General features: G+C 42.0%; 1 long non-coding RNA gene across 1 annotated transcript in view; it reads right to left on the bottom strand.

The window, feature by feature from the left end:
- Nucleotides 1-21,175, bottom strand: part of LOC112058959 (uncharacterized) — a 46,937-nt gene that overhangs the window by 24,638 nt on the left and 1,124 nt on the right. The window contains exon 2 of the long non-coding RNA XR_002888137.3: nt 20,834-21,012. This is a non-coding gene — a long non-coding RNA (uncharacterized LOC112058959). The remainder of the gene's footprint in view (nt 1-20,833; nt 21,013-21,175) is intronic.

Raw genomic sequence — 21,175 nt, forward strand, 5'->3', positions numbered from 1 at the left:
TGTTCTTCTTAACTCTGAGGAGCTTTAACTACTTTTGATTCTTGAGTCCCAGAAAGCCACTATTTAGCAATTAACTTTTTTTATGAACTATTAAGCCAAATATGACTGAAAATGCCAACAAAAATATGTCTGAAAAGATAGATAACATGGCTGTGCCAATAGAAACAGATTGTTGCACTATATGTTTCCAATGTATTTAATGAACATTTTGTCAAATGAAAAGTTATACTGATTCTTCCTCTCTAAAAATAATTGTCTTAAAACTGGGAATTTTTAAAATACAAATAATAATCCTATGCAGCAGCTTTAAAAACATAAATTCTTCAACTATTCATATGTGCTTCTTTTGTGACCTGGAGTTCAAATTTCTCTGCTGTTTCACTGCCTACGAACATAAGTTTAACAATTAAAGTGAAGCCGGAAAAAGCATGTTTGGTTTTGCGCTCTAGCACTGTTACACAATCGTGAAGGCCGAAGTTCCTTTCTGTTTTCCTTCTGTAAGCTGTGAAGGGAAATAGCTGCCTAGTCTCGTGTTTCAAAAAACATTTGTAGGCCTCTCTGTAATATCAGTCTGTACATGAAAAAGGGATTCTTCCATTCAAAGGCACCTGATTAGAAAGATTCGTTTAGGGTTTTCCTCACTTTATTACTTTCATTGTAGAAGACTGTTCGCAATGCTACATGGTCTTTCGCAGCAAGGCACAGGGGTTCTTGTTTGTAAATGGTCTTGGTAGCATAATTTTAGTTAGGTGTTTGTTTGTGCATCCTAAATACCAGGTAGCATGCTCTGCAATGTCTTGCCATTGCAATGTGAATTACAATATCAGTAGAGTATGTTTTATTGAGGAGACCCTTTAGTACACTTCCAACCTAGTTTCCTGGCAGGTTGTGTTCCTACTAATCTTATCTCCCTCTCCCCTAGCCTGCACTTTTCTAATGTAAAGCACTGATAGATTCTTTCCTCTGGATGTTAGTGGAAAGAAAGCAAGTTGGCTTACTTGGACAGAAATGGTGATTTATGAAGGCTGAATGGATGTGCCCCACAGAAAAAGTGTCACTGATTCACTCTTTGTCCAAAGCGGTATAAGGCTAACAAAATTATTCTAGGCAATGAATTCCCCTTGAAGTGTGAATAGATATCAGAATCACTGATATAGTCATAGCAATTAAACGTAGTTTGTTGTATTTAAATTCTACTTTTAATTTTTAAACACTTCTTAGCAATCTTTGTTTATCTTAATAGTGTGACAGCCAATGTAGGTGATGTACATATGGAGACATTACAGTTGTTTGCAATATTTACCAGTTGAAACCTGATGATATAGTCCAGATACAATAAGTTAGTCTTTGCTTCATCCAGCCCACTAGACAAACAAAGTAAATTGATGAAAAGTTATAGTCTACGAATACAGGAAAACTGAAGTAGTTTTCACTAATTGTCAGGGACACAGACTTGGCACTTGAATAGGAAACATTGTCCAATATTTGCTTCTCTTTACAAAAATTTGGTGACAAACACCCATGCTAATTTTAATATGATAAAGCATGAAATCATCTAAGTAATGTCCGCTACTTCTGAAAGTCATGTGTATCTCTTCTAGATAGAGATTTTCAAAGACCCAAACTGGAATTATATGCCCAATAACCATAGACTTTCAAGGGAAGTTAGGTACTTCTAAAAGTTGTATGTAATGGGGTGTAGGTATACCTTCTTTGGAAAACTAGTGGGATTTGTGCTCCTAAATCTTTCTGGTAAGTCTGAAAATCACCTTTATGTGAGTTGTGTATTATGGGGGAGATTTTCAAAGGCACAGAGGGGAGTTAGATACTTTACAAATCTTTCCCATAATACACAACTACATAGGGTTTTCAGAAGTCCCTAAAAGATTTAAGAGCACAAGTCCCACTGGTTTTCCAAAGAAGGTATAGCTACACCCCATTACATACAACTTTTAGAAGTACCTAAATCCCCATGAAAGTCTATGGTTATTGGGCATATAACTCCACTTTGGATCTTTGAAAATCTCTATCTACAAGTGTAACTGGAATGTGAAATAAATCCTACATATTCAGCAAAGTTTTCAGAATGAGTCAGCTGCAAATTGGTTATGATCCCACAGAACATAAGTGGGGGAATTAAAATCCTGGAACATGATTTGTCAAACAAAAGGGAGGAAAAGTTAGTCAAGTAAATATGAAGTTAGAGATGACATTTGGCTGTGAGGTCATCTTTAAAACTTTTCCAATTTGGTTTGCAGCCAGCACACTGCCTAAGCTACACATTTTTGTTTAATAGTTTACATGATATGTGCTTCTGCTTGCACGTTCTTTCCTACCATTTCAATCACTGAAGGAACATTAAATGTTAGCTGTGGAATACTTTCTTTTAGGCACAACACATATGGTCTGAGTTGCTATGCTTAAATGTTTGGAAATACAGAGACCAACTGCCTTGACAGAGGTATGGTACCTGTCTTGTCCACTCCTTCCTGTTATGAGGTTCTAAAGATTAGAGGTATTTGGAATGATTTATATTTTGTCCCCATGCTTGGGTAACTCGTCTTTTGGTTCAAATATGGACCTGTCTGTGAGTAATACCAGTGATCATTTTGACCCTTTGTGGATAGTTATCATGTATGGAGCATTAAGATCTTGAGAGAGGATCATATCAGTGGTTGGTCAAATCCTGCGGGCCTCTTTTCAGTTTTTTTTCTGGAAGAGATTTGTAACATAGCATTGAGATTAAAGGGCTCATTCACGCTTTTGATTAGATTATGGGGGAGGGTCTGGGATTGAAACAAGTGTAAGGAAATATAATAGAATTTTCATATTGTGTGTGTGTGTGTGTGTGTGTGTGTGTGTGTGTGTGTATGTATATATAAAATATAGTGCTTTTCACTCAATATAATCTCATGCACAATAAACCTACACGACTGCTTTCACCCACAACTGAAATGTAGCCACTTCTCAGGTAGAGTGCAGAAGTGATTTAAGAAAGGAAGCAAAGAATACCATAGACAATGGAAACTGCAGGGAGAATTGAAGTAGGCAGAATGTTCTTAACTAAACTAGGTTGGCCAAGACCCAAAGATTACCACTCAATTTACAAAAAGAGCTTAAGTGACTACAGTTGGTCAGGACCTTGGGAAAGACATCTCCTAACAGCACAGTGACCCCTAGCACCAGGCTGGGATACTGCTGTAGTACTAGCTCAGAGGAATGAATGTCATTTACTAAATCAACAACACAACTTCCTGTGGCCCAGTCCTACAAACTCTCCAATCCTGACCAATCTCCCAGCTCCACCCAAGCACACTGCTAGGTGAATGTTCTGCAGCTTCTTCCTACTGCCAAAAGTAGATACTATGGAATGTCAGAGGAGCCTTCTCTCAAGTGGGACCCGTATTTTGGAAAGTTAATGTCACAAAAGCTCATCTCAGAGCTGGCATATGGTTTATCAGTGTGACTATGGTTTCAGCAGCAGCAGCCAAATGCAAAGGTGTCAGTTTCAGGGTTTTGCCTGAAAGTTTGGTGAAATACCATCTATATCGCTATGCAATTGTCATGATGCCCATCCACATATTGGGGGATGGTGCAGCAGTGATAGAAGATGCAAACTTCATATGGCAAGTTCAAATCCAATTAACTCATTTATGTTTGGATGCAGTTTGGCTGATACAAATGTGTCTGAAACAGACACATTCAGCTTGTTCCTGAATGGTACATGAAACCCTTATTTTTACCCAATTTTACAGCTAAGATGGCTAAACTACAAAGTCAAGTAGCTCGCTGAAGGTCATATCTTGAGTCATAGGAATAGAACTCTCCCATTCTGGGCTCTAGGTCCATTGCTCTAATCTTTAGTATACAAAATGTAATGAAATGTTGGCATATCCCCAGAAGAGAGTTTTGCTTAGACCACTTCCTCTGTAGTTCACTGCCACTGATCTCAATTCTGGGTTTAGGCACATTTCCAGCTCAAATACATGATCTTAAACAGCAGCATTTTAAGTTAAATTTCAAGCAGGATAATGAGCATCTACAGTATTTCAAAATGCAATCATTGTTCTAAATTTAAATATAATAGCAAGGAAGAATATTGGAGAATAGTCATGAGACTAAACAATATATAGGATAGGAAAATATATGATGGGCTCATTGTTAGTCACTACTTAACATGTTTAAAAACAGTTCTTTGCATTTAGTAATGTCTGTTTTTCACCAACTTTTTTCACATAACAAATATCCCTCCCTCTTCCCTCTGTCCCAGGATAAAGTGAAAACTGAAGAGCTGGTAAAGCTAACTGGCTATGCTAACTTGCTGAGAAATCATTGATAGCAGTAGACATTTTCTTAAACTTTTACTATTTAATAACATAGTGTAAAGAAGTCTTCATTTTATAAAGTCTTAGGGTGTTGCAAGGAAAGATGTGATAATTCCCATGTAGCCTCATAAATTCTCTTTCTAGTCAATCCTGAGTCTATGAATGCTAATAAAATTCTCATGAGAACACAGTATCCGTCCATAAAAACTCCTGAACTCCCCATGGGAATCGGCTGGTTTAGAAGGGTTCAGGGGATCAAGTCTGTGGTTTATTTATTAAAATTTTCTCAGTAAATAGATCATGGTACACTAGATAACACTGTTCTGTACAAGGAACAACCATCCTTTATATAATACATGAACATTAAGCCTTAAAAATAGCAATATGGAAGAAACTTAAGCTAGATTGAAATGAAAATATATTGGATTTTCTCTTTAAATAGAGTCTCAAAACACAGGAGAAGGGTTGATTTGTTTTAAATACAAGAAGCTGCTCAAATTTTGCTATATGTTAGATTATGAAAATAAAATTCAGTTCACCTGTGTTGTTGTTAATAGATTGTGATGGGGCTAGGTGCTTACAACATAACTGACTCAGAGAAGACAGTGGTGAGTTGAAGCTAAAAAACAAGGACTAGTATTAGAAGAGTGTTTCTGATCCAGAATCTTGGAGGGAGCCTGCCAATACCAAATGCTGGAACTTTTGTGTATTTTGTGGTTACAGCTTTTCCACCATAATGGGTATGACTTAGACCTGCCCACCTCTCAAAAACCAGAATTCCAAGCAGATCCTCCTACAACTGGGGAAGAAAAGTAGAAGACTCCATTAAGTCCACAAGGGACCCTCTACAAGGATTTAATTTACCCAGGAGGCACTGAAATAGTATGGTGATTAGTCTGATGGTTAGATTATATAGATCTAATTACTCTAACATCAGCTCTAGATATTCATTTCCCTGTGTGAAGACATGTATCACCAAAATACTTATTGATATATTCTTTTTTGCTGAAAAAGCAAAACCTGTTGGCCTAAATCTTGAACCTCTTGTTCCACATACATGAAGAACACTCACAGACATGCATCCCGAATCAGTACTCCAGGAAGCATAGAGATGCCACATACTCCATACACTCTAGATACAGTCTTTGGTTTCCTCGGACACGCTTCCAGCTGGTGCAGAAATGAAGAAGCCCAGGACAGTTACAGGTTGCAGCTTCACAGAGCAGTAGAAAGTCTAATCTAATTTCTGTACATAGCTCTGTTCAGAATACAGTGCTTCTCTTGATGCCAGTCTGCTTGTCAGTAAGATACTACAAGGCACAATGTGCTAGGAGACCCAGGGAGAGACAACATTGCAATGGCTGCTAACAGAGCCTGTGCATTGCCACTACTTCCCCTCACCCCTGAGAATCAGGGGAAATGCTGAAGATGCCTGGAAACAGTCAAACCACAGTTTTAGCAGTATATGAAAGCCATGAAACTGGAGGATGAGCAAAAGATTGCTTTGCTCTTAACAGTGTGAAGCACAGAAGCCCTAGATGTCTACAATGCATTCCACACAGAAGGGGCGTGGGGTTGATGAGGGCAGAGGAAAGCCTTGTGGTAATAATGAAAATATTTGAGGACCACGGTGTCCCTAGAAAAAATGTTACTTATGTTCAGGATGAGAACACAGAATGAATGAGAAACAGTAGAGAACTCTGTCACAGTCTTAAAACTAAAAAAATCAGTCCTGTGAATATGGAATATTAAAAGACTCTCTCAATAAAAAGAGAAGTATAACAATAAAAAATCCATAAACAGTTACTAAGGGAGAAGGATCTGACACTAGAAAGGGCAATATGTATATGTCAAGCAGCGGAATGCATAGGAACAGAAATAAAAAGCATAGACAGGTACAGTGCACATGACTGTGAGTACTATAGCTAAGCCAGCCAGGGAAAAGTTCACAGAAATTAAATTGGCCAAGGACAGAAACATGGAAAGCAGGAAACAATGCCAGAGATGTGGCAACCAGCATGAGTATAGGAAATGCACAGCATTCAGGCAAATACGTAGACACTGTCATAAAACCAACCAGTATGCTAAAATGTACAGAGAAACAGGAAAGAGCATGTATTAAGTGCAGAAAGGGGTTACTTAAGTGAAGAGGAAGAGCTGTCTTTAAGCACAATAGCAGAGATGCTGAAAATGCAAAAGATTGGCTACTTAAAATGTGCACAAATGGCACTTATGTGATAGACAAGATAGACACGGGGAACAAGTAAATGTAATAACAGAAACTGAAATAGATGTAAGGACCATATGAAAGAAGAAAAGTTAGAAGTGTTTGTGAAATAGACTATAATGAAGGAACAATTCCAGTGTTGGGAGAGTGCACACTGACTCTTTAATACAAAGGGGAAACGATAAAACAAGAGTTTGTGGTGGTACACAGAGGCAAGCCACCAGTCTTGAGCCTATACACGTGTGAGAGCTTGGTCTGGTTAAGAGGATGCATACCATGGAGAGACAGAAAGACAACACAGAACCAGTTATGAGAGTATTAATAGCATTGTATGAAGATGTATTCAGAGGCAATAGGTGCCTCCCAGTAACATACAAGATTTAGTTAAGAGAAGATGCAGAACCTGTGGTACATGTTACCTGAAAAGTTCCACAAGGCTTAAGAAGGAGGCTGAAGAAGAGCTGCAAAACATGACAGCAAATGGTATGCTTTGGAGTACAGTGGACCCAAAAGATTGAGTTAACTCCTTAGTAATTGTAGAGGAAAAAAGGAGGGGGACTATCAGTAGGGTGACCAGATGTCCTGATTTTATAGGGACAGTCCCGATTTTTGGTTCTTTTTCTTGAATAGGCTCCTATTACCCCCCACCCCCTGTCCCAATTTTTCATATTTGCTGGCTGGTCACCCTAACTATCAGGCATGCACATGTACATTGATGATGTAATAATTTGGAGCAGTACTGCCATTGAACATCAAGAACGACTGAGGAGAGTACTGGAAATTGCGAGAGTTAATAACCTTAAACTAAATAAGGCCAAATGTCAATTTCAAACAACAGGAATAACATCCTTGGGAGAGAGACTGACCTCCAAGGGAATCTTGCATGATAAACCAATGATTCGAGCAATACTGAACATGCCAAGTATTCAAAGACTGATAGGCATGTTGAATCATGTCAGCAAATTCATACCTAACTATACAGCTTGCTCAACTCGCCTCCGACATCTCCTCCGCAAGGTCACCAAATGAGCATGAATGCAAGAGCATAACAGATAGATAGTTAACTGTTTTAAAGCATATTCTGACAGCTGCAATTTTTTAACCTGTTGAAAGTCATCAAACTCTCCATGGATGCCTCAGAAGGAGGGCTGGGGCCAGTACTATTACAGTGTCAGGAGTGGTGTATAGATATACACAATCTATAGTTGCAGCTTCAAAGCAGAAATGGATCACAAGCCACTGATTACAATACACAAAAAGGGACTTGGAGAAGCACCTCCAAGGATACAGCATCTACTATTGAAAATACACAAGTATGATGTGACCCTAGAGTTCCTACCTGGACACCTTTTAGTAATGGCAGACACGCTCTCAAGAGCATGTGCTCCATCTGATGATACACAGCCTGATGATCTGGAAGAAGCAAAAACATATATGTGAACAAGATTAAAGTGTTATGTGTTGTATCTCCAGGCATATGGGATGAACAGCTAAAGATGAAATGCTGCAAGCAGTGATACAAGCAATAAGCAAAGGAGGAAAAAATCAATACTTCCCACCTACATATTCCCACTATACACATGAGCTTTCAGTGAGCTCAAGAATGCTCTTGGAGAAAACACAGATTGTGGTTCCCACAGTGATGAGAAGGAAAATATTAGAACCAATACAGAGAGGGCACCTGGGAATGACCAAATCAAAAAGGAGAGAGAGAGCAATTTTCATCTGGTCACAGCTGAATAGTACCATGAGAAATGGTGAGCAAGTGTGGAACATGTCAGAAGTGCAGAGATTCCCAACAGAAAGAACTAATTATACTGCATGAACAGCTCTCAGTTTATGAGACAAAGTTGGAACTGACATGTTCTACTTGCGAAGACACAATCGCCTGGTTATAATGGACTATTTCCCAGTAGTCAGACTTAAAGATACTACTGCAGCGACAGTTGTCACAGACATTAAATCTGTAGTTGTGTAATGCCAACAGAGCCCAGCCATTGGCAGCTGGGATCAGACCTGGGACGTCTGGAGCTTAATGCATAAGCTCCTACTGCATGAGCTAAAAGATGAATCTCTTACCCAAGGCTGTAGCAGACTCATCAATCTCTATCTGGTCTAGATGCCACTAGAGGAGGACAGAGTGTCACACCAAGCAGGCATGGGTACTATTGCATGTCATGGAATTCCAGGAACAGTAATAACTGACAATGGACCACAGTTCAAGAATAGGAAATTACTGGACTTTGCTAAAAGGTATGACTTTCATCATGAGACATCTAGTTCCAGATATCCTCAAACCAATGGATTAGCTGAATGTGGAATACATATAGTGAAGAATTTGCTCAAAAAAGCAATGGTTGCAAGAGAAGATCCATATTTAGTTTGCTTCAGCTACTTCCTTAAGTATCACAACAGTAAATTTCATCAGGTCCTGCTGACTTGATTACATCTAACTTATCTACATATTCTTTAACTTGTTCTTTCCCTGCTCCAGCTTATTGTTCTTAACTTGTTCTTTCACTTCCCCCTTATTGTTAATATTAATTGTGTAAAGTATCTACTCATGATTTACCTATTTAGAGAAGACTGAAGCAAAATAGGCATTAAACACCTCAGCCTTCTTTATGTCATCTGTTATTTGCTCTCCTTCACTGCTAAGTGCAGGACCTACACTTTCCTTCATCTTTCTCATGCTCCTAGTTTATTTACAGAACCTGTTCTTATTGCATTTTATGTCCCTTGCTAGGTGTAACTCATTTTGTGCCTTAGTCTTTCTGATTTTGTATTTACATGCTTGTGCTATTCTTTTGCACTCCTCCTCAGCAATTCATCTATGTTTCCACATTTTCTAGGATTCCTTTTTGATTTTCAGGTCATTAAAGACCTTGTGATGGAACCATATTGGCCTCTTACTATTTTTCCTATCTTCCATTTTCATTGGGCTAGTTTTGCTGTTATGCCTTTCATATTGTCCCTTTGTGAAACAGCCAGCTCTCCTGAACTCTTCTTTTCCCTTAGATTTTCCTCCCAGGGGACCTTACCTACCTGTTCTCTGAGTCTATTAGTCTGCTTTTTAGAAGTCCATTATACTTATTCTGTGATTTTAACTCCTTCTTCCTGTGAATCAGATTATTAAGGCCCAGTCCATATTACAACTTTCAAACAAGTTTGTTACCATCTAGTTATAAGATTTGTGTCTATAGACAACATGGTTAAAATGGTGGCAACTAACAACTTTTTGTCCTTGCCAGAGACCCAGACTGGCTCATGGCTAGTTGTCTTCCTGTAACTGTAAAAAGCAACAGAGGGTCCTGTGGCACCTTTGAGACTAACAGAAGTATTGGGAGCATAAGCTTTCGTGGGTAAGAACCTCACTTCATACTTCTGTTAGTCTCAAAGGTGCCACAGGACCCTCTGTTGCTTTTTACTGATTCAGACTAACATGGCTACCCCTCTGATTCCTGTAACTGGTTCAGTGCACTCTTCTTAGCAGCGTGGACAGGTCCTCTTAATTGTACCTGTGTAAGTGGTCTGGCCAATTCTCCTTCCTACTAGCTCTGCAGTAGGACATTCCAGAATTCACTGTCTCATGTATTGCTGCTGCTGTTCTGTGTGCATGTCATTTGGGACCTGTATCCTCTGCTAATGCACTATGTGATAGCTGCCTAAATTTTCCCAGCTGTGGATATATACTGACCTGTGTTAGTTGCAATCAGATCAGGAGACCATGCTTTTGAATGGTACAAAAGTGCAGTTAAATATTACAATGAGGACAGGGCCTAAGCAAGCAATCAGTAATTGTCTGTCATTTTGAACAGAAACAATTTTGTTTGAATTTGTAAATGAACCAAAAAAAATTGCTGTTGGGCTGGGAATCTGTCTGCTGGGTATTCCAGCTGGAAATAATTGTATTTCACAAAATTATAAACCTCAAATTAGGGTTTATAGTGGAAATACTGACTCGCCATTATCTGTATCATTGTACTCACAATGTTATAATTACACTCATTATGGTGGAGCTAAGACTTTGTGGTTAAAATGATGGCTGAAGTATGGTATTTTTCCTTGGGATATTTCTTCCTTAACAGATGTTTAACTTGAAATCTGGAGTATAGGCTGCAGTTTTATTTGGCATCATTTTTCTGGTACTCACATACATAGGGCCTGCTTATTTATTTTTTATTTTTTCCTTTTTAAAAGCCTCGAGTTGGGTTCTCCTTTTGTGTCTGCAAATAAATGTAATGCACAATAAATTGCAGGTTCAAATAAAGGTGTGTAGACCTCATATGGTAATTTGAGGTCAACATGCTGGCATTACTTACACAGTTATTATCAGTCACAAAAAGTGCATTTCAAAAATTAGCTGACTAATGTTGTTATGCCAGATCTATGGGTCTGACCAACGTGCACTCCCTCAATCTTGGGAGCAGTTTTGGGGCTACTTTGGCCTTTGGGGTAAGTTAGAGCAGACTCAGGACTGCTCTAACCTATGTTGGCTGGTAACAACTCCCATTGGTGCTGGTTTTACCAGCTCTATGCCAGCCAGATATTCTCTCTGGCCAGAAGAATCACTAGCTGCCTTGTTAGGGCAGCTTTCTGGCTCCTTCGCACTGTGGGAGTGGCACAAAGGAAATGGAGCAGGGGCTCAGGGTCTGGCCTTATTACTGTACTAACCTGAAATATGGTACTATCAAACAGTCACCATTGTATCTGGTTTGGCTGGGTTTTGAAAGGGGAGGATCAGGGAAAGAAAATTAGTATTTGAAAATGTTCAAAAATGATGTAGGTAGCCCCCATCATTGAAAAGTTGAGGGAGTATTGACTGAAATGGCTGAGTCATATGAGACAACAAAATGTGGGATATGTTGGCCAGAGAGTACAAGAGCTAGTAGTTACAGGACAAGACCATGAGGAAGACCTAGGAAAAGGTGGTTGAAGAAGCTGAAGGAGGACATGAAGGTTGGTGTCAGCTTGGCAAACACACTTGATAAGAATACTTGGAGATGAAGAACAAGAGCTGTCAACCCCGACTGATGGGATAAGGCAAAGAAAAAAAGAAGAAAAAGTTCAGAAAGGTCTGACAGTCTTGGGGGATGGGATAAGAACCATTCACAGATGCAGCTGAGTATTGGTATGGGCTCTTTCCCTCCAAATGTCCCAGCTCTAATAAGTTTTGGATAGGAAACTATACCAAAAAACTCACTGAGAAAAGAACTGGAGCATAGAAATGGCTATACTAAAACAAACTAGGAGCCCAGTCCTGTTAAACATTATTTACCTGAGTAGTGTTTATGAGAGTAGTCAGTTGGACTACCTGAGAGAATAAATACTACTCACATAAGTAAGAGCTTTCAGATTTAGGTCCTAATAATCCATCTGTTCTGGTATCCTTTCTCCATATTGGCCCATGCCAGATGCTGCAACAGAAGGCATATCCCTCCCATAATTGACTCTAGATAATTCATCTAAAACATGTCATGAACTTAAAATAGTAATATCACTGGGATCTCTGAAATCCCTATGACATCAATGGGACCCCATGCTGGCACTTGAGTCTGTCCACATAGAATTAGTTGTAGGATAAGAGACTATATTTGTCACAAGGATTTTTGGACTACAAACACCAGAGTGTTCCCAGAGAATCCTTCCCAGATTTTACATGACCCCCATTGGGACAGGACATTTACTGATGATTTCATTTACCACTATGGGATACTCAACCACTGCCGACAAATCTCATAGTTAGGGTACATTAAGAGAACATTAAGGTTGTAAAGTCAAACATGCAGAAGTTAGGAAATGCCAGAATTAAGGTCGCCCATGCAGGGGAACACACCATGAGTGAGCTTTGAAGAAACACTTACAGCACTTTAATAATACAGACCCTTTGATCCTCTTTTGGGGGGCCATATAGTAACACCATCATCTCCTGCTTTTCCTCTTCTTGTCTGGTCCCCTCCTGTGATGACCAACAGGAAAAAAAGGGTTTGCTGCCACCTTATGGGAAAAGTAGGGTATTACCTGCTCAGCAGCACCCACAATGCACATCAGTAAGTAAAGCTGGGCAAAAAAAAATTTCTGGCCAATAGTAAATTCGCTGAAGAATGTATTTTTCAGGGCACTGAAACTATTTGCAAATTTGGGCTCAATTTGGCAAATAGTTTCAGCCGAAAAATAATGGGGAACATTTTTTAAAAAGTCAAAGCGGTTCATTTCAACCATTGTGAAACTGTTTGTTTCAACTTTTCATTTTGAAACAGAAATTTAGCTAATTTTTAACAATTCAGTTTAGAAATTTAACATTTTTTAAAAGAAACAAGTGAAATACAACATCAACAACAAAAGGCAAAAATCCCCAAACTAAAAATAAGAAAAAGTTTGGTCAACCAAAACATTCTGTTTGACCCAAAATGGATTGTTGTTGTTATTTTTGGTGAGAATAAAGGGGAGGGAAATCAGTTTTCATTTGAACTGAACCAAACAAATGTTTCAGTTCAGCCCCCAAACTGGTTGGTGTGTCTTCTGCAGTGTCCTTTTGTCATTAATGTCCATTCCTGATCTGGTGGCCATTTGCTACCATTGGTTCAATGCCATCTCTGTTGTCTTTCCAGTAATATCTGAAATGCTTCCAGTTCCATGTGCAAGACCAGTTAGACGGGCAGAACTGCAGGGTCTCAATGTGTGACTGAGATGATGGTGTAGGGAGGAGAGTTTTAGGTTTATTAGGAAAGGAGGAGCCAATACAGGAAGGATGGGCTCCACCTCAACCAAAATGGAACCAGATTGCTGGCATGTAAAATTTAAAAGGTTTTAGAGAAGTGGTGCCCAAATTTTTCCTGGGGCCGGAGCTGGGCTGGGGACAGAGCAGGGGGCGGAATGGGACTGGGGCTGGAGCTGGGCTGGGGATGTAGTGGAGTGGAGCTCAGCTGGGATTGGAGCTGGGTGCAGAGAGGGGCTGGTTGGCACTCCCTCCCTGCCCCCAATGGGAGCTGGCCCAGGCCCCACCACACACCCCCACCAACCGTTAGGGGAGTGCACCCCACAGTTTGGGGACCACTATTTTAGAGGATTTTTTAAACTAAGCTGGGGAAAAGCCAACAGATGTGGAGGAGTACATGGTTTGGGCAGAGACATCCCTAAGGGATGAATTTATTAAAGCAGGAATTCTATCTCCTAGTAAAGGGAATAGGTAAGAAGTTGGTAAAGTACAGGCAGGAGTTAGTGGGGAACAGTCAAAAGTAACCGCTCAGTAATAGTGACCATAATGTAATTAAATGTAACATCCTCATATAGAGAAAAATATCAGAAACCCACTACAGTAGCATTTAACTTAAAAAAGGGGAACTACACAAAAATGAAGAAGCTAGTTAAATTGAAATTAAAAGGAACAGTCATAAGGGTGAAATGCCGGCAAACTGCCTGGAGACTGTTTAAAATTACCATAACAGAGGCTCAAACTAAATGTATGCCCCAAATAAATAAAACAAAATACCCATATGATGTCACCATGGCTAAACAGCAGAGTAAAAGAGATGGTTAGAGGCAAAAAAGGAACGTTTCAAAAATTGGAAGTCAAATCCTGCTGAGGAAAATAGAAAGAAGCATAAACTCTGATAAGTCAAGTGTAAAAGTATAAATAGGCAGGACAAGAAAGAATGTGAGGAGGAACTAGCAGAGGACACAAAAACTAATAGCAAAACATTATGTAAGTATATCTGAAGCAGGAAGCCTGCCAAACAGTCAGTGGGGCCAATAGACGATCAAGAAGCACTCAAGGAAGACAGGCCCTTGCACAGAACCTAAAATTCTTTGCATTAGTCTTCATTGCAGAGGATATAGGAGAGATCACCTCACCCTATCCATTCTTTTTAGGGGAATATATAAGGAATTGTTCCAGACTGAGGTGTCAATAGAGGACATTTTGGAACAAACTGATAAATTAAACACTAATAAGTCACCAGGACTAGATGCTATACTCCCAAGAGTTCTGAAAGAAATCATTTATGAAATTGCAGCACTTCTAACTGTGGCATGTAACTGTGAAGGGGTATACAAACCCCACACTGGGCAGCCAGGGGTTAGGGAGTTGGTCTGGGCCCAGCCAGACCTGCCCTGCCACACCTGCAAGAGATGCACAGGCTAGAGAAGGAGTTAAAAGGGCACAGCAGCTCATTTGTGGGCTGACCAGGGAAAAGAAAGGATCTTTAACTTGCAGCTGCTGAGGGAAAGAAGGATCTCTCCCATCAGTAACCGCCTGATGGTCCCTCCCTGAGGAAAAGGAGGACTTGTGTCTGATAGATCCTGAGGGAGAGGCATTTCCCCCTCTTGCATACCGGCTCAGTTTGCTTGTGTTCATTTCCTTTGTTTTGTTTATGGACGACAGGGATGGATTACTTGATGATTACTGGTTCTGTTCATTCTCTCTGAAGCACCCAGCATTGGCCCCTGTGGGAAGACAGGATAATGGGCTGGATGGACCATCGGTCTGATCCAGTATGGCTGTTCTTATGTTCTTACCATGGATAAGAAGATACTTGAAACTTACCTGGCTGGAGGCTCAAGTCACAAGAGGAGACAGCTGCTGCCCAACAGGGAGACAGTTGCCACACCACACCTGGCCACAAAGAGGCCTCAAATGGTGAACTGACCTCTTTCAAACTCTCTTGCTATGGACAGCAAAATTCCAATATTAGAGGGGTGATAGGAAGTGGCACAGAGAGTGCTCCTGAGGCCAGACCCTTTTGTTATCCCTCACAGGGCCCTGGGTCCAAGTCTGGTGGAGTGAGAGGACCCAGGCTCCCCTACCTCTCCTGCCGTCAGAGCCGCTGAGAGCAGGTTTGCGCCCTGGTGAAAAAATTTTGGGGGCCCCCCCAGCAAGGGCGGACCAGCTAAACAGGGCCGATGGGGGGGGGGGGGGAGGGAAGGAAGCCGGGCCCTGGGCCCCCTTCCGGACTGCTGGGCCCCCAGTAATTTGTACCGGCTTCCCCCGTCCCCATCGTCGGCCCTGCCTGCCATATTTCAAAGGGCCCAACCCTTTGACCACTAGGCTATGCTCCCCATGAGCACCGGCCCTCACAGTAACCTATGGCTTAAATCAGCCTCTGTGGGAGACGACTGGAGAATAGCTAATGTAACACTGATTTTTTTTTTAAAAATAGGCTCTACAGGCAATTCTGGCAATTACAGGCCAGTAAGTCTAAATTCAGTACCAGGCCACTTGGTTGAAACTACAGTAAAGAACTAAATTTTCAGACACATAGATGAACACGGTACGTTGGGGAAGAGTCATGAGAGCTCTTGTAAAGGGAAATCATGCCTCACTAATCTATTAGAATTCTTTGACAGACTCAACAAGAATGTGGACATGGGTGATCAAGTCCATATAGTGTACTTGGACTTTCAGAAAGCCTTTGATAAGGTTCTATACCAAATTCTCTTCAGTAAACTAAGTAGCCATGGGATGAGAAGGAAGGTCCTCTCATAGATCAGTCACTGGTTAAAAGATAGGAAACAAAGTGCAGGAATATTGGTCAGTTTTCACAATAGAAAGAAGTAAATAGCAGGCTTTCCCAAGGATCTGTACTGGGACCAGTGCTGTTCAACATATTCATAAATTATCTGGAAAAAGGGGTAAACAGTGAGGTGGCATAATTTGTAGACATTACAAAATTACTCAAGATAGTTAAATGCAAAGCTGACTGTGGTACAAAGAGCTCTCACTAAACTGGGTGACTGAATTGACAAGGTGTGTGAGGTGATATCTTTTATTAGACCAACTTTTGTTGGTGAGAGAGACAAGCTTTTGAGCTCTTCTTCAGGTCTTGGAAAAGTACTCAGAGTGTCACAGCTAAATAATTATATTAAACAGGAGATAAATATAACAGAACAAGGTAAAACACTATTCTCACCGGGATCACCGGTGCCCATACTGAATTTCCCCAGTCACGTGACCTCATATAGCAAACATACAATTTGTGTCCCATTGGTACGCGTACTTTGTGGGGGCCCTTGATGACCTGTGACCACAACATTGACTGTGCAGAAGTTAGCAATGTGGCTCACTGGGTTTAGTACAGCCCAAAAGACTCACAAGTAGGATAAGGTGGTAAGTCCCTCCGCAGATTTAATAGGCAGCAGATAATAAAATCCCCAACCCCTTATCACGTGTCACTAGCCTTTGTTTGCAAAAAAGCTGGGAATGGACAACAGGGGATAGATCACTTGATGATTACTTGTTCTGTTCACTCCTTCTGAAGTACATGGCTTGGCCACTGTCAGAAGACAGAATACTGGGCTAGATGGACCTTTAGTCTGATCCTGTAAGGCCGTTCATAAATATATGGTGGAACAGATTGTTTAGCATAAGTAGTTAACGCATATTTTAAGGGAACTTTCAAGGTGAAATGGCTTGTTAAAATCCAGTCATAGGGGAAGGGAAGGTGGCGAAGTTAGCTGATGGGGTTTGTTAGTGGGTTATAGGTTGTTGTAATAAGCCATAAATTCAGTGTCTGTCTTCAGTCTATGATTTTTAGTATCTAGCAAAGTTATGGGGTGTTGGGAAGTCTAAAAGTATAACTGGGTTCAAAAAAATTAGCTAAGCTCATAGAGGATAGGTCCATTGATGCTATTAGCCAAGATGGTCAGGGATGCAGCCCCTTGCTCTGGGCATCCCTAAAACTCCAACTTCCAGAAGCTGGGACTGTATGACGGGATGAATCACTTGAAATTGTCCCGTTAATTCCCTCTGAAGCATTTAGCACTAGTCACAATACTAGATTAGATGGACCATTGGTCTCACCCAGTATTGTGATTCATATGTTCTTCTTTTCCCAGGGTCAAGCTCTCTTTATAAGGAGCTGGGGACTAGAACCTCTGTTTGCAAAGCCTGGGGTGGTCAAGTGCCGCTGGATGGCCCTGCAGAGGCAGGGCAAGGGAGCACTGTGGAGAGTAGGCACTGCAGGAGGTAGCACCCATGAGACAGAGTGACAGTACCTGCGTCCCTCTGATTGGCCAAGTGCCCCTACTTAACCCCAGGGGTTGGTCCAAGAAGTTGTCTAGGCAGTCATACAGATCTTGGCCTGCTACATAACCAGACTTTGCCTTGTCTCCTGGTCTCTGATTGCAGCCTGACTTTGACCCTGATTCTCAGTTCTAACCTAGTACTACCTCTGATCTCTGGTCCTTGGCCTGACTCTGACCCTGACTCTTGTTTACAGAACCTGGCATTATGATTCCTCTAACTCTGGCCCAGTGATTCCTCTAAATCCTGTCCCTGGTGGGCAGACCTCAGCCCAGCTGTGACCACTAGGCAAAACCACCCACGCCCTGGTCCCTTACATTCATGGCCTAATTCCTCCATTTGTGGAGCTAGTAACCCTCTTCTTCTGTGGGAATCAGCCAGTTGTAAGACTATCACAGGAAGATTAAAGGAAGATCTGGAATGAAGAATGGGGGGAAAAAACAACCTGTGGTTGCCATATTTTAGGTGGTAAAGGTAGTAGTACCTATTGCTAAGGTTCCCTGATACTTCCCATTATAAGACCCTGTTTTCAAATGCTTATAACTTTGCCAGACTTTAGCCATTCTGGGCCGCACCTACTGGCTCCCTGGATGCCTTTGAGGAGCAGTGGGTGGTGTCTGGGGTTCCCTGTTTGGTGTCCCACTCTGGCTCCCTGCTTTTGACAATGTGACCCTCACTCCTGTCCCTGTTTTTTCATTAGTTCTCCCCTTAATTTACTTGAGCCCTGGGCTCAGTGGCTCTTCCCCATAGAGTGAGGGAATTTCACCCTCACCAACGAAGCCACAATTTAGTCTGTGTAACAGCATCTCTTGGCTAGGAGTTCTGTTGGTACCTCACAGTGTTACAGATGCCCTAGACTTCCAGCCTGTCCTTGATCCTGACCCAGACTTGCCTAAGCCTTGTTCCAGCCAACTTCAGTCTTGTCTGTGCCCTGCACCCAACCCTGCTCCAGCCCTGCAGCTGCCTCCTGACCCTTTGACTGACTCCAACATGGCTTTGACCTTTCACCTGTATTTAGGCTCTGATTACAATCCTGATTTGGCTTGTTCATGGACTCTGACCGCAGTTCTGATCCTGACCCTGGTTTAAGAGCTGTCCTTGGCCTGATCCCAACTCTATGTCTGACTTTGACCACCGCTCCAGCCATCAGACCTGACCACCTAGAACGCAGAGCCTGACACTCCTGTGTTCTCAGTGCCCCCAGTGGATGCCCAGGCAGTTAGGAGAAGGAGGACGCAGCCTCACTTAGAATGCAAAGGAGTGATTAGACATGGGAGTGGAGGTTGCAGGAACCAAAGGGTTGAGGAGGTGACACTAGCTAGAAAGATGAGAGGGGGACAGAAGGGGAAAGAAGCTGGAGGGGGGACAGCAAAGAAGGAGGGCTGGATAGGAGGAGAAGAAGAGGGGAAACAATCTGGGGGTACATAGGCTTGAATGGGGGGTTAGACGGGGCAGGAGCTGGGGAGTAGAGGGGCAAAAGGAGAGGGGCAGGAACAGGGCTGTCCCCAGGTGGGTGCGGGCCCCAGGACAATAGAAATTTGGCACCTATCTGTCGGGAGTGAACTCCCCCTGGCCCCGCTCAGGCCCCGCCCCCACTCCACCCTTTCCCCCAAGGCCCCGCCCACCCTGCATCTTCCTGCCCTGCCTGTTCCCCATAGTGTGGCCAGATAGCAAATGTGAAAAATTGGGACAGAGGGTGGGGGGTAATAGGAGCCCATATAAAAAAAAGCCCCAAATATCGGGATTGTCCCTATAAAATCGGGACATCTGGTCACCCTAGTTCCCTGCCCAATTCTGCCCCCTCCCCCGAGCGTGCTGCGCCCTTGCTCCTTCCCGTTCCCCCCCAGGGCCTCCTGACGCCGCAAAATATCTGATCCGCGGCAGGCAGTAGGCACTGGAAGGGAGGGGGTGGCGCTGATTGGCAGGGCCTGCCAGCGGGCAGGAGGCACTGGGGGGAGGAGGTGGTTCTGGTAGGGCAGGGCTTTTCCTTGCCGCCCCCCCCCCCCCCCCCCGCTGCCCACCTGCCACTCACCTCCCCATTCGCCTCCACACCCCGCTCGCCCTCCCGCCTCACCTCCCCAGTTTCGGAGGCCCCCAAAGTGTGGGGCAGTTGACCTGATTCGCCATACCAAAGAGATGGCTCTGGGCAGGAAGGATAGGAAGATGCAGATTGTGGCAAGTGGGTGCCTGATCCACATACACAGCCTACCACTGCTATCAGTTATTTCATTAGCTCAAGTGGTAGAGGATATGCTGTGGATCTAAAAGTCCAAACACTGGTGATGACCCAAGCTGGCAGTCAATATGGTACCATGTGATGGAATTTCTGTTTATTCAGGTTGGGTTTTTTTAAATCAGGAATGATATCCTGAAAAGCTGCATTAAAAGAACATTAAGGTTGTAAAGTCAAACACCCAGAAGTTAGGAAATGCCAGATTTAAGGTTTCCTTGCAATCTTAATTAAGCCCCCTTGTGTGTAATACAATCTTTAATTACATGCTAACATATTATTTGTTCCACAGGACCCCTACCTCATTCAAAGTACAGAGTGAACTATGCTCTGGGAATGAATCAGCATTGTATAGAGAAGGAGGATGTTGTTTTTAGCACCTTTGCCTTATTTGGTGCAGAAGTTGAAAAGTGTGTAGTGAATGAGAGGGATTACAGAAAGAAAGGATGGTATTGGTTGAAGAAGTTGAATGCTGCCCTGGAGAACTGGATGAATAGATTGTAAGGCCAGAAGGGACCACTGTGATTATTTAGTCCGACCCTCTGCATAACACAGGTCACAGAATTAATAATTCTTGTTTCAATATATTAGAGCATATATTTTTGAAAAACATCCAATCTTGATTTTAAAATGGCCATCAGTGAAGAATCTACCACAACCCTTGGTAAATTGTTTCAATGTTTACTTAACCTCGTTGTTAAAAATATACATCTTATTTCCAGTCTGAATTTGTCTATCTTCAACTTCCAACTATGGGATCTTGTTATTTCTTTGTCTGCTAGACAGCGGAGCCCATTATTAAAGATTGGTTCCCCATGGAGGTATTTATAAACTGATCAAGTTACCCCTTAACCTTCTCTTTGTCAGCTCTTTGAGACTAAATCTATGTAGCTTATCACTATAAGGACATGTCAGTACACAGGCTAGTGCATAGCAAGCTGGGGTGTAAAATCTACAGTGCTCTAACAGGGCACTAACTGGCTTTACAGACCCTTCTACCATAAACTAAAAGTTCTGTATTGTGCTCTTACCTCTGCTGTTTCAAACTGAACGTTTAGTATGTGGTCAGAGGGTCCACGTAGCCATATGTAGATTTAAGAGCAGTTTAGACAAACACCTATCAGGGATGGTCTAGATAATACTTAGTCCTGCCATGAGTGCAGGGGACTGGACTAGATGATCTCTCGAGGTCCCTTCCAGGTCTATGATTCTATGAATTAAGAAGATAAAAAGAAATAGTGAATGTAATCATTCACTGACTGCAGCAGGGGTTGGGCCAGTGGAAAAAATAGTATGTGAGCGTATAATTAGACTGTCTCAGAAAGCACAGGCACAAGGGAGCAACCTGAAGTCTGGCCGTGTGTGTGTAAAAA

This window comes from Chrysemys picta, chromosome 3, assembly GCF_011386835.1.
Source record: "Chrysemys picta bellii isolate R12L10 chromosome 3, ASM1138683v2, whole genome shotgun sequence".
Taxonomy (NCBI): Eukaryota; Metazoa; Chordata; order Testudines; family Emydidae; genus Chrysemys; species Chrysemys picta.